The sequence below is a fragment of the Lactuca serriola genome, chromosome 5 (assembly GCF_051521515.1).
Source record: "Lactuca serriola cultivar US96UC23 chromosome 5, Lser_US96UC23_V15, whole genome shotgun sequence".
Taxonomy (NCBI): Eukaryota; Viridiplantae; Streptophyta; class Magnoliopsida; order Asterales; family Asteraceae; genus Lactuca; species Lactuca serriola.
Genome location: NC_136412.1, coordinates 87,565,191 through 87,580,343, shown reverse-complemented (window position 1 = coordinate 87,580,343; position 15,153 = coordinate 87,565,191). Strand labels below are relative to the sequence as shown.

The 15,153-nt window shown below is 40.0% G+C and overlaps 1 non-coding gene across 1 annotated transcript; it reads right to left on the bottom strand.

Moving 5' to 3' along the window:
* Nucleotides 1-6,838: 6,838 nt before the first annotated feature.
* On the bottom strand, nucleotides 6,839-6,945 carry LOC145055999 (small nucleolar RNA R71). The gene has a single exon (XR_013685541.1). It is a non-coding gene; the product is annotated as a small nucleolar RNA R71 (small nucleolar RNA).
* Between the last annotated feature and the right edge of the window lie 8,208 nt (nucleotides 6,946-15,153).

Below are 15,153 nucleotides of genomic sequence, written 5' to 3'. Positions count from 1 at the left end.
ACCTCCTGCAAGGTTGGTATATCATTTCCTATGAGAAGTATGTGATCCACATATAGCACTAGAAAGCTAAATATGCTCCCACTAGCCTTGACATATACACAGGACTCATCCTCGCTTCTCGAAAAGCCAAACTCTTTGACTTTCTCATCAAAACAAAGATTCCATCTGCGAGACTCTTGTTTCAATTCATAAATGGATTTCTCAAGCTTACACACTCTATTAGGGTACTTTGCATCGACAAAACCCTCTGGCTGACTCATGTAAACATCCTCAACCAACTTTCCATTAAGGAAAGCGGTTTTGACATCCATTTGCCATATTTCATAATCATGAAATGCAGCTATGGCTAGCATAACCCTAATAGACTTAATCTTCGCTACTTGTGAGATAGTCAACTCCCGGAGTTTGAGTAAAGCCATTCACAACCAGTTGCGTCTTATAAGTGTGTACCTTCCCATCGATGTCGGTCTTCTTCTTGAAGATCAATTTGCACCCGACTATCTTATGACCCGGTACATTGCCAACCAAGTTCCAAACTTGATTGTCATATATGGACTGAATCTCGTTGTCCATCGCCTGTTTCCATTTAGCAGACTCGGGGCCTGCCATGGCTTCCTTGTAGTTGTTAGATTCATCCAAATTTATCAGTGTGCTATCATTGATAAATGTATCACCCTCAAATGTTATATGAAAACCATATAACAAGGTGGAACACTAACTCTACTGGAACACCTCAGAGGTGCGGACTCGTCAATCGGCACAACATGAGTTTCCTCCTCAGGTTGATCGCTGGTGTTTGAGGTTCCTTCACCACTTGACTCTTGAAGCTCTTCAAGTTCAATTTGCCTCCCACTGTCTCCTTGGCCTATGAGCTCTCTCTCGCGAAAGACTCCTCTCCTCACTACGAAGACAACATTATCACTCAGTCTGTAGAAGAGATAACCAAAGGATTTCTATGGGTAGCCAATGAAAATACACCGCCCACTTCGAGGTTCGAGCTTGTCGTGAGTCTCGTGTCTCACAAAAGCCTCGCAAACCCAAACCTTGATGTGTGCTAATGAGGGAACCGTCCCTATCCACATCTCATGAGGTATTTTGGCAACCTTCCTAGTTGGGACTAGATTAAGGATATCGGCACCAGTATCTAAGGCATACCCCTAGAATGAGATAAGTAACGAAGCTCGACTCATCATGGAACGAACCATGTCCAACAAGGTTCAATTGCGCCTCCCAGCCACACCATTAAGCTGTGGTGTCCTAGGTGGCGTCAATTATGAAACAATTCCACATTCCTTAAGATAGTCAAGGAACTCGATACTAAGATACTCACCACCCCAATCGGATCGGAGCATCTTTATCTTCCTATCCAGCTAATTCTCCACTTTTTGTTTAACCTCTTTGAATTTCTCAAAGGTTTATGACTTATGTTTGATTAAGTAGACATAGCCATATCTACTGTAATCATCAGTAAAAGTCGCATAGAAGCGGTTAGAATCCCTTGTGGCGGTTCTGAAGGGCCCACATACATCGGTGTGTATGAGATCCAACAAAACTTCACCCCTTTCACAAGTACCAGTGAAGGGTGACTTGGTCATCTTTCCAAGTAAGCAAGATCCGCAAGTGTCATACGACCTTAAGTTGAATGACTCCAAAACTCCAGCCTTTTGGAGTTGGCCTATGCACTTCTTGCTGACATGTACAAGACGACAATGCCACAAGCATGCCTTATCCAATTCATTGGAAGAATCAATGTGCAACACATTATTTCCTAAGTTGTCTACAATTGTAACATCCCAAATTTCAGAAGTATGATTTAAGGGTTAAAGTGTAATTTTGAAGCAGGGACTCGACGAGTAGGTACGCTTACTCGCCGAGTCGGAGCGGGTTTGGGCCGTGAATTAAGTGACCAACTCGCCGAGTCGGAAGTTGGACTCGACGAGTTGGTGCTGGAATGAGAAAACCCTAATCTTAGGTCTGAGGTTGCTACTTCAGATATAGGCTTGTGATGGTCCATAATATCATAAAGTTTCAGTCATTTAGTTGTTGGTGAAGCCCCTTTGTCTAAAACCCAAGCCCTAGTGTGTTTTGGGCCTATATCCCCATGGTTTCACATAAAGTTTGCAACTTTATGTGAGGGTTAGATTGTAGAAGGGTGGATCTATGGATTGGAGCCCCTGAATGGCTCGAAAAGCCTCTTAATGGATTGAGAACTGCAGAGGCTCGGCGAGTCACATGGGTGTACTCGACGAGTTGTATGAACATGTGCATGGGATCGGCGAGTTGAAAGAACAACTCGGCGAGTCTGTTGAAGATTTCCTTGGACTCGGCGAGTTTGTTCTTGGACTCGGCGAGTCTAGTGACAAAACTCAATCTCTTTTGGGTTAAAGCTTTGGATTAGTGAGTCGGTTGGCGACTCGGTGATTTGTACAGGATAGGACTCAGAGATCGTTGGACTCGGCAAGTCTTGGGGCGACTTGGCGAGTAGAAGTCAACCAGGAAGGTTGACTTTGTCGGAGGACTTTGACTTTGACCAAGAGTTGACCAGTTTGACTTCCAAGGGTATTTTGGTAATTCTGGTATTTATGGAATTGGTTCTTTGGTAGTGTCCTGTGGTGAAGTTCGTGTAGGTGGTCGGAGCAGCTTGGTCTTATCTCTTTAGTCGGCAATTACAGGTGAGTTATCCTCACTATATCGACAGGGACTACGGCACCAAGGCCGGCCCTTTATCGGATGGAAATCCGGGTATTGTTTGTTATGTTATTGCTTTGCTAGATCTGCATCCTGGTATTTAGGATGGTATTATGTTAGTGACATGGTTAAGGTCGGTACCCGGTATTTAGGGTAATGTTATGTTAGTGACCTGGTTAAGCTCGGTACCCGGTATATAGGGTAATGTTATGCTTGTGACCGGTTAGGTTGGAATCCTGGTTAGGATGTTGATATGTTATGTGAACTGTTAGACTGTTTGTCTGGTTAAGGATTTGTTATGTGGTTAATTGTTGCATGTGCACATGGTTGTTTGACGAGGGTTGGGTTGAGGCGGGTCCTGCTTTGTGTTGTAGGCAAGCATACCCAGGGCGGACCGGATATTCCGAAGGCCCAGCGAGCGGTCCAGATAGGCTGAAGGCCCCAAGAGGGTGGACCAGACGTGCCGAGGCTCGGAGAGTGGACCAGGCCGACTGAAGGCCCAGTGCGGGCGGACCAGTCATATTGTAGACTCAGAGAGTGGGCCAGGTGGATTGAAGGCCCGGTGCGGGCAGACCAATCACACTATAGAATCGATGTACATGGCTAGACTCAGAGGGTGGACCAGGTTGACTGAAGGCCCGGTGCGGGCGGACCAGTCACACAGTAGACCCGATGTGCATGGCTGTTTTATTTGTGATATGTTATGAGTATGTTTATGTGTGGTTGGTATTTTGGGGGTAACTCACTAAGCTTTCGGGCTTACAGTTTAATGTATTGTTTCAGGTACTTCTGGAGATCGTGGCAAGGCGAAGGCGTGATCGTACCGCTCCTCATGTTTTGTGATTTATGTGATATGGTTTTGGGGAATACTCTGATGTTTAAACTATCTTGAAAACGAGATGTATGAACTTAATGGTTTTTGAATGAATTAAAATGTTTTAATTTGGCTCGAATTTTATGGTCGTTACAACAACCATCACAGTTTCATATACACCATTACAAGGTAATGCTTTAAAATAAAAAACACCATTATAAAAAGCATTAATAGCACCAATTTCATTATCAAATGAAAAACTAAAACCTTGCTTGTACAAACCATGAAAGGAAATAATATTAGTCACCATTTCAGATGAGTAGCAACAATTATTCAATTCTAATTCTAACCCACTACTAATAAATAAAGAGTAAACTCCAATCTTGGTGACAGGTGAAACCTTCCTAATCCCCATGATCAAGTTTATCTTTCTGTGCTCCACATCCTTACTTCTTTTTAGGCCATGCACATCAAAACAAATGTGAAATCCACGACCTGTATCAAGGACCCAAGAACAAGAATGTGATGAGTTATTAGATAGAATAGTATAAATACATGCATGGGTGGCCTTAACCTTCCTATCTTTGACATCATGTAAGTATTTGGGGCAGCTTCGCTTCCAGTGCCTTTTCTCATGACAATAGAAACACTCTGCTTCCTTAGGAATGGTAGAGGGAGCAGCAGAACCAGCCTTGGTCCCACTTGAAGGGATCCATCAAGAGACTTTCCTTTGTGGATCTTAGAGGGAGCCTTCCTCTTCTTCCCCTTTCATTTTCCAATTTCCAGAACAGGGGCGGTGGTAGGACTAGTAACAACCGATTTACCTTTGAAACTAGTTTCAGCAGTCCTCAAAAGCCCTTGAAGTTTTCTAAGTGTGACCTCCTCCTTGTTCATATGATAGGTCATGCGGAACTGATCATAACATGGAGGTAAGGAGTGTAGAATGATATCTATAGCCATCTCCTCATTAAATTTCACATTCAGTTTTAGCAAATGGTCCACAAACCTTTGCATTTTCTGCAAGTGGGCCGTGATGGGTTAACCATCCTTCATCTTAGTTGTTATCATGGAAGAGATGATTTCATACCAATTGATATTGCCATATTTATACCTATTTTTAGGCAATATTTAAGTACATTTTTATTAATAAATTGATAATATGTTTAGAATAATGATACTTATGACTTTAAATTGTTATTTTCAGTCAATTAAAAGGATTTTCGAAGAGAGGGACCAAAAGTGACAATATGGGGAACATGGGAGGCTTGAAAGACAAGAAAAGAATAAATCCACGATAAGTACTGAATTCACGACGTGGAAAAGTTGGCCACGACGTGGCACGAGTGTTTTAGAAGATAGACATCGCGACGTGGAGGATTTCCTTGTACGATACGGATTACTTGAAGGCCACGACGTGGCAAAGCTGGCCACGACGTGGCGCGGGTTTTTGGAGATTATTTAAGTTCTCCTGATTATTACGAAAGAGAGAAGCTTTTGGCTGAAGGAAAGAGTTCCAAGAGACGATTCAGATCGAAAGAAAGGTTCTGGAAGAAGGTTTTCAACACCAAAAAGAATAGAGGTTTATATCTTGGTTAAATTAGAACATGTTTTCTTTCGATTTAAGTTGTGTTGGTTTCTTAGTTGCTAGGATGAGCAGCTGAATCTAGCTACTCTTGTTTAGCTAGATGAAGCTTCAACCTTTTGAATAGTTCAATGTTTATGGATTAAGTTTAGTTGGTAAAAATTACTTGTGTTTGATCTGTATAACCTAGCATGCTATTGTTTGTTTCTCTAATTGTTTGATTGCATGTTCTGTGTAGCTTAGTGACCATTAACTGCATGAACTTGTTTACCTAATGATTTAGTGAACATTAAATTGTTAGAGCTAGAATTGACCAATCTTAGTTAGCAATTAGAATAAATAAGCTTAGCTGTGCTAGAGAACGTGTATTGTGACCATAATTGCGTTTATATTACAAATCTTACATAGTATATTTGCATTTATAATTAGTTCTGTGTTTAATTATGTGTGAACGTACATGGTTTGACATGAATTAGTTAATTATTGGTAAGTTAGAACTAAATTACTAATACAACTAAAAACCAACTTAATAATCCGTAATCATTAGCTAGCCATAAGGAAGAAGTGGATTCAAACTAAACAAGAGTGTGTTTTTAATTATTGAATTTGATTTAAGTTCATCTGATCTTGTAAAATCAGATAAAACCCTTTTAAACTTGTTAATAATTAGGTTAATTTAATATAAGTAAATTAAATAGAAACACCGTTCCCTGTGATCGACACCCGACTTACCCAAACTATACTGTAATCTGACTAGGTACACTGTCTATAATTGCATAGTTAGTTAAGTCTGTTAGGTTATAAAAATATTAAAATTAGTGAGTACTTTTGTGCACATCAAGTTTTTGGCGCCGTTGCTGGGGAACGGCTTAGTTTTTAGCTTATTTATTTGCATTAAATTAATCGATCCTTCTTGTGGGGTAAAAACCACAAAAAGTTAATTTTTCAGCAAAATAAAGTTTTTTTGTTAGTCACAGAGTCCACGACGTGGCCATATACCTGCCACGATGTGGACAGTTAAAAAACTAGATTTTTAATTGTTAGATAGTTTTTCTTATTTTAGTTCAGTTTTACGTTTTTAGTTTAGCAAGTTGCAGGAGTTCATGACCAGAAGCTCAAACACACACTTGGTGCCGCCACTTGAAGATCCCAAGTTTGCGCTTCACAAGAAAAAGACGCCCTTACAAGAATTGAAGTCAGCTTTTTCTAGGAAGTCGGGAAAGAAGACAGGAGAGTCAAGTTCACCCGCGAGGCACAAGAGCAATCTTGAGCATTTGGATCATACGCCCGTCCAAACCGAGTCCGAAAGCGATACCGAGCCGGAATTTGAAGAACACACGAGCGAACCCGAGAAGGAGCCAAGGAACGAGATGGCAACAATTGAAGAAATGTCCATGGGAGCTTACAAGAAGCGGATCCGAGAAGATGTGGGTCCCGATTTAGTCCAACCCGCAATACCTGCCACTGCCACATTCGAGATGAAGGGGCACATATTGACTGTACTAAAGGACATCCCATTTTTCGGGAAAGATCATGAGGATGATTTTAAGCATTTAGATGAAGTCAACGACATTGCGGATTACTTCAATGTCCCAAATGCCAACAGAAACACAGTCTTGCTTAGGATGCTTCCCATCACTTTCAAAGGAGGTGCTAAGGAGTGGTTAAAAGCACTCCCACCGAGTACAATTACCACTTGGGCTCAAATGCGTGAGCAATTCCTGGACCAGTTTTGCCCACCATCCAAAATAGCCAAACTAAAGAAGGCAATAGCCAACTTTGAGCAACAGCCGGGGGAGTCATTATACGAAGCATGAGAGCGGTACAAGGGCTTGCTCAGAAATTGCCCTCAGCATGATCTAAATGTGCAGCAAGAGATGTTAATCTTTTATGATGGGGTCAACGTGATGACAAGACAACTCCTTGATTCTCAAGGACCTTTGACAAAGAAAAATCCATGGGAGGTCAAGGAGCTAATTGAAGAATTCGCGAAGCACTCTCGCGAATACCACAACCCGAGGCAAGATGGAATCAAAGGCGGTGGAGGGGCCCAAACTGAAGAAATAGCAGCTGTAATGACCATGTTGAATAATATGGAGCGAAGGATAACACAAATGGACCAATCGATACATGCCATAAGAGTGGGTTGCGAGAGATGCAGTGGTCCACACTTGACCAAGGACTGCAATGTAGATGAGTTTAGGAACAGAAACGCTCAAGTGTGCTACTCTAGTGGGGATAAGTTTGATGAGGACTAGAGAAAACCGAAGAAGGAGTGGCTGCCATATGAAGAGTATAAGTGTAACACCGTGAATTTCAAAACAATTTTTCGCATAATTTAAAAACATATTCATTTAATTTTCATAAAACATCAGTATTTGAAACTCCAATCAATATCATACAATAAATCCCAAGATCACATATCATAAAAATCCCATGTGTGTACTGATCAAGTCGGCGCATTCCCACGGTCATCACTAGTACCTGAAACAATAAACACCAACACTGTAAGCACAAAGCTTAGTGAGTTCCCCAAAATACCACACATAACACATATTAGCCACTCGAGGCTATAACTCTGTGGGTCCGTAGACCCTACTCTGTGAACCCACTGGTTCTAACTCTGGGAACCTTCCGGTTCCAACTCTATAAACATGCACAACATAAATCACATAGAAATAATGCAGTACAACACATAACATACATATAGCATACAAATACTCTATCACATAACTCTGATTACCTACTCAAGGTAAAGTATAGTGAGAAGACTCACCTCGTATATCTCGATAACTCGCGAATCCCGGAAATCATTTGTGCTCGATCCTCCGAGCTATAATCCTCCTATAACATCATATCACTACTAGAAAAACAACCTTTTACGACGCTCATTGCGCGTCGTAAAAGGCTCAGACGACGCGCAAATGCGCGTCAAGGAAGGCCCTGTCATAAAGAGAGACGACGCGCATTTACGACGCTCATTTATGACGCGCAATTACGACGCGCGTTTACGACACGCATTGCGTATCAAGGAAGGCCATGTCATAAAGGAAGACGGCATGCATTCGTGTGTCGTAACCTTACGACGCGCGTGTTAATGACACGCAATGCGTATCAAGAAAGCCCTTGTCAAGAAAGGCCATGTCATAAATGAATATGACACCCATTTTTGCGTATCACAATTTTAAATGTTTAAAAAAAATTATTTATAGATTTACTAATTTTCAAATTAAATAATACATTAAAAATCTCATAGTACAAAATAAAATAGCATAATGAACAAAGATAATTCATTTCACTAATATGTCAAATACAAATAATTATTCCAAAAGTGAGTAAATGTTATAAAAAAATGAACTCATTTATATACAATTGCATCATCACGACTAATCGGTTTTATAATCTCAAAGTCATCAATGGAAGTGCGGTCCTTATTTCCGGAATGTATAGGGCTGGTTCTCAAGCTCCGTACCACATCATCCTCCAATGGAGCATCTTCATCGATAACCGTGCTTGCGATGTCAACTTTTTCATCATCAACCATCTCACAAATCTGCAAATACTTCTCCCTGCTTGTAACAACTAATAATTAACATTTATGATTTATGATTTAACAAACACACACCTCATAAAAAAACATGTTTATTATAAAAATGTTATCATTGAATAAGCTTCTCTATGCGTGCTCCAAATGTCTCAACGGTTAGGGCATCAAACTTTCTCCGGTCGATCATGACTCTTAAGTCATCAAAACACGTCAGCAGATACGACAAAGATCGATCATCATCCAATGGCGTATTGCCAGCACATCGAGCAATATCAGCAAGCTCATTCATCTACAAATATTTCAATATCAATACCTATATCTCATAACAAATAAGAACCTATTACCTACCTGTGGAAGGTCATCATGTTCAGAATAGGCACCCTTCCCTGCCAATAACAAGTCTATCTGGCTGGTTTTTGGTGTCATCAATGGCGACAAACAGAAAAGAAACAAAAAAGAACTTATAAGAAACATTCTACTCTTGGGAATAACAAACAGAAAAGAAACATTGTACTCTTGGGAATAACTTATAACCACAACTTAAGTCGTTAATATAGCTTATCTAAGAATTATTGCTTTATAAGAACCTCACAATTTTCACTTTCAATCCATGGTTAATTTTTCCCACTTTTTAAGTGTTATTTTCCTGTCATGTGGGTTATTACTACTACAATGTAACAGGTTAACATCTGGTGTACAAGTAACGAGTCTAGACTAAAAAAAAGTTACAACAAAAAGAAAAAAAATTGTATAACTTATTTCTTGAATAAAAAACAAGTATCGTTAAAAACTTCACACATGTTCATCCTAATAAACTAACTTGTATGCACTGAAAACCACAACAAAAAAAGCTACAGAATAAACTTAACTACCAACACTTGTGCATATCTTGGATCAATTTCGCCTCAATTTCATTAGTTTTGAAAAATAATCACCTAAAACGTTGTGAAAACTTCAATTAAACATTGTGGTATGCCATTATGTCAAAAGTAAAGGATTTAATTCAGCTGTTTGATTTGTAGACTAAATCGATAACATTTGACATATCAGAGGGAGTGAGGTTGTAAAGTACAAGTAGGGATAAAAATGTAGTATTTGTATGAGAAAAGGAGATTTTATCTATTTTAGGTGGAATATGAGCTAAGTGTAGCAAATCACATTATTATATACTTTCTTATACTATTCAAGAAAACTAAAAACCATTAAGTAATTGAAATCACAGTAATAAGTCATCATTAAGATTGCTTCACTTACATTTTCAAGGGTACCAAATTCATTTGACTTGTATGTCTCACTACAATACACATTACACAACGCATGTCCATTAAATGCTTTGTTTTACTTTCTTATACAATGTGATTATATTTATGATATCTTAAAAACACATACTTACTTCCCAAGTTGATGTCATTTCTGCATCAAAATCTTCCCATCTAGCAGGTGTATTTCTTAGTCAAATCTACATTCTTCCCCTGTGCCACATAAAAATGATTACATGTAAATGCAACTTCATCAAAACATTGTATTATACACAAGTACAGGCATATATATATATATATATAGCTCGTTGTTGACAAGCATCAAAAACTCTTCTCTCTCCCTACTCAAACTGTCAAACATTGCACAAATTAACAACAGAAAAGTAAGAAAAACAAAAAAAAAATGCACAAATTAATCAAATTGTTTCTAGTTTATCCTTACAGATTTATAAACTAATACAGCCAAAGCTCACTGACTTTACAGAGATGCTCTTGTTTTTCTGATGCACATGTTCTTGCTTCTTCTTATGCCTCTGGGGATGTTATATTAATCATATCCTCTTATAATGATGTCATATCTTCCTCATTTCCAATAGGTTCTTCTTCTTGGCTTGCTCATCTTCCTTTTTCTATTCTTCCTCGTGTAATATCAATTACATATTATGATTCTCTTTAGGCCACTTATATTTAAACTATACGCAGTAGACCAACAAATCATTAAAACTATTTGTGCCAAATTCCCTGAAACATAAAAAAAATATAGAAGACAAAGTTGTAAACAACAAATAATAAAATAGAGGAAGTTGTTGCTTTATTGCAGAAAGAAAAACAAAACAGGAAGGGATATACAGTAGTTAGTGACAGAAGAAAATTGGAAAAGAAACCTAACCTCCTCATGATGTGGTAATCATTAGAAACTACTATCCATCTTATTTTTCTTTCCATCAACTGAACTTAGTGCAATGTTTTCTCCATATAAACCTGCCCAAAGAGGAACACCTGTATGATGAAGAACAACCAGAACTTCAAAATCCCTAATAAGAACATAAGTAACAAAGAGAAAATGACAAAAACCAAACAAATATGACTTCTTTCACTGTCAGAAGAACCGAACATTTCATCAAACAGTTGGTGGGCATTATGTTACCCCAAGAATTGGTTCCATACAATTTCAATATGTCGATGCATCAAATTCCAAATATAAATGGAAATAAAGAAAGTGTTAAAGACCTCAGATCTCTCATTTCCAGATTGAGTACATAATTAGGTCCCAATAATGTTCGTCGTTTCAACACCGGTGAATCACCACCAAATTACTTTGATAAAAAATGAGTGAGGCTTAAATCGAAACACAGTACTTAAAAATAACAACCTAAATTACCCCCAAATTGGAAAACTAAACAAAAATTAACAAAGAAACAGATGAATTTGACAAGACAAATGCATATGGGTCTTAATTAAAACGCACCTTTCAGTTTTTCTTGGTTGTCTTCTTGTTGAAGAAATGGATAGAAGACTAGAAGATAAGTTTTCTTCGATTTTATATGGATTGAAAGGAGTTGGATAAGAAATAAGTGTGGTTCTTGATAGCGATGTGAAGCAGTTCTTTACAGGATAAAAAGAAACTAAAGTAGTCACAAGATAAGGTATTGTAGGAGAAGCGACCAAAGAGGTTGCCGGAAAGGCGAGGCGAGGTGAGTGACATAGTCGATTTTTGGAGAGGCCAGCGAGCACTGAGAGTATACAAAACATACTTGTTGTTGTTCAGGGAGAAGAAAGAAAGTGATCGGTCTGGTAGAGCAGTGATGCCTTCTTTCTCGCGTGTTTTAACTTGAGCGACAATGCTTTCATACAACAAAAACACTGTAATCGGAAACCCTAGCTCCCATTTGTCCCATAGATCCTTTCTTCCATATTTCACAGTGATAACTCATGGAATTCACATAACATCATTAGGCCAAACCATGGAAAAGAGAAAAGTAGAAACGAAGGAAGATGAGAACAGGGCGGGGTTTTCTAATTTTTGGGGATTTTGTTTCCCGCTTAGCTATTAAAGGTTGGCGGTGCGAGATCGGAGGTTGGGTGGTGGTGCGATGCTGCTATGAAGACCAACGCCCTAGGGCTTTTTCTTGCTAATCGGAAGAGGCGGGGGGGGGGGGGGTTTAATTTTTGGGATCCAGTATAGGCGGGTGAAATCCCGATTAAAACGCGTGTTTCATTAAAAAATTATAAAGCGACACTCTTAGATGACACACGTTTTATGAAAGGTGCCCTCCGCTTTTTCTTTTTTTTCTTTTCTGACACTAATTTTAGGGCATGCACAAATGCGGTGCCCTCTATCCTTCATATTTTTGCAAAACTGACATTATTTTTTAGGGCACGCACAAATGCGTATCGTCTATCAGCGCGTGTCATTGTTTGCGCGTCATTAAAGGGTTTTTTTCTAGTAGTGTATATCTCTAATTAACACGTTTACCACTAAGGTTGACTACCCCTATCAAGTCAACACTAGTCAACTCTGGTCAACGGTCAACGGTCAACTTTGACCTGACTCGGCGAGTGCACTAGAGCGACTCGGCGAGTCTATATGTGTTCACTGACTCCCTAGGATCCTCTCTTGACACGTCGAGTACACCCCTAACTCGACGAGTTCCACCTGGCATGAATCGCGGGGCCACCACGACTCAACTCGCCGAGTCTCAAGAACAACTCGGTGAGTTCCAGCTCGACTCAGTCCATCTGTCAACCCTCTCCAACTCTCCCTGACTCACTGAGTCAACCCTTAACTCGGCAAGACCACTCGCTGAGTGGTTAAGGACAATCTTCATGCTACTCGCCGAGTCTGTTCTTCGGACTCGGCGAGTCCATGCCATGCATCAACTCAATCTCGCTCCTGAGGTCAGATCCGCTCCAACAACTCATAGATCTAGCCCTCCCAAGCACATTTATCACGTAAAGTCACAATCTTGGCTACCATGCAACACCTACAAGGCTTCTTTTGGTGAAATGACATCTAAAATGGCAACCTAAGCCCCCAACTCAAAAGGAAAGGCATAAAGCAGAGTATTTGGGACTCTCTGGACCTAATAAGGTCCAGATCTAGGTACCATTTCCCCATGGGACCTCTCACACTCCAAATACAAGGAAAACAAGGCATGAAGAAACCCTAGATTTGACCATATCAAGAAAAACACGAGAATAAGCTCTGAATGTTACCTCAAATAGCTTCCTCTGCTGAAATAGAAGTAGATCCAAGGTCCCCAACTCTCCTAGCTTGGCCTTCCTCTTCCTTTCTTGTAAATACACACAAAAATGGTGAATAATGGCCTCTTATCTCACTCACAAGGACTCTCAGCTACTCTGGTGCTCTCAAGGTCGAAGGTAGCCGCAATGAAGGGTTATAAGGCCCTTTAAATAGGGCTCAGGGCCGGGAAATTAGGGTTTCATTAAACAGCATGGACTCGCCGAGTCCAAATCCGTGAGCCTACTCGGCGAGTCTAGGCTCCAACTCGCCGAGTCTCCTCATAATTTACCAAAATAAATAAATGAATAATACCTGGGAATCCGGGCTGTTACAATAAGAAGCAAAAAGAAGAGAAGTATAGGCAGACAGGTCGAGGCCTTTATCAGAAGGAGCAGCCACCAGCCGAGAAGAAACTCGACCTAGAGACCATTTTGATGAAGTTTATGGAAGCTTCGGAAAAGAGACACGATGCCACTGATTCTGCTATTATGGAACAACAAACTTTGATAAAGAATCAGCAAGCCTCCATCCACAACCTTGAAGTACAATTTGGTCAACTAGCCACTCTAGTTCATGAAAAACTGTCCCCAAAGAATCCCGAAGTGAAGACCCAATCTCACGTAATGGCCATTGATACTGAAGAAGAAGCAATCTCTGAGTTTCTGGAGGCATTGGAAGAAGAACCGCAGCAGCCCGATCCCAAACCCAAGAAGTCAAAGTTCGAGAGTAAAAAAATTGCTGAACCAGCTTCGCCACGACGTGACACTCCTCTGGCCACGACGTGGCGCATGTCTGATCAAAAAACCTTTGAACTCGTTCAAGCTTATCAGCCACCTTTGCCATTTCCCACCTGAGCTGCACTTAGTCTACCGGAGAAGGAGCATTTAGAGTTTGTAAAGCATGTGAAGGGGATTCCGATTAATACCCCCTTTGTCGAATCCTTATCCAAAACTCCCGAGAATCAGAAATTACTGCAAGATTTGATAGACACTCGAAAGCAATTAAAGAAGCAGTCTAAAGTGATTCTAAGTGAACAAACTTCAAAAGCTGTGTTGGGAGAGACACCAGAAAAGATGGGGGATCCTGGACACCTCACTCTTCCGTGTGAGTTTGGAAATAAAATGAAGGTTAATGCTTTAGCCGATTCTGGGGCTAGCATTAATTTGATGCCTTTTTCATTTTATCAAAAATTGGAGATTCAGAAGATAAAGGCTACAAAAATGAAGATTCACATGGCAAATCGTTCGGTGACACAACCCCGGGGCATCGTGGAGGATATTTTGGTGAAAATTGGAAAATTTGTTTTTCCAATAGACTTTGTAGTTTTGAATATGAAAGAAGATCCAGATGTTCCAATAATCCTTGGTCGTCCATTGCTTAACACTGCTGGAGTTCTTGTTGATATTCGTGAGTCTAAGCTCACTTTGAGGGTTGGAAATGAACAAGAAGTCTTTGGGATACAAGACGACTTCCAATAGGATAAAGAAGAGGTGTTTACAATCAATGAAGACAATGAACTAGAAGAACGGGAAAAGCTTATGGAAGAAGAGATCAAGGCATTTCATTAAGTCAAAAGATCAAAACCGAGGGCATCTGTTCCATATTTGATTGAAGTCATAGCTTACAAGAGTCCGCCTTCTTGGGTGAGCAAAGAGGATGAGGAAATGACAAGTGATGAAGAAGAGGTCACTTCAAGAGTGACAAAGCCAGTAGTGAAAAAGGAGGAGGATGCTATGGAGTGCAAGGAACAAACCAAGGGCACAAAACGCAAGATTGAAGAAGACGGAAAAGCTAAAAAGGAGAATTCAAAGAAGGCGTATAAAAGGCGAGTTCAAGCTTACAAGAGGCGATTCAAGGAACAAAAGATCTTGGTGGTGGACTCTTCAGAAGATTCAACGTAAAAGGCATAGAGTCCAGCTCAAGACTCCAAGAAAAAGAATCGCTTCTCGGGAGGCAACCCGAGCTTGGTTTGCATTTTCTTTTCTTTTTTTTTTTAATTTTTTTTAGCTTTTAATTAGG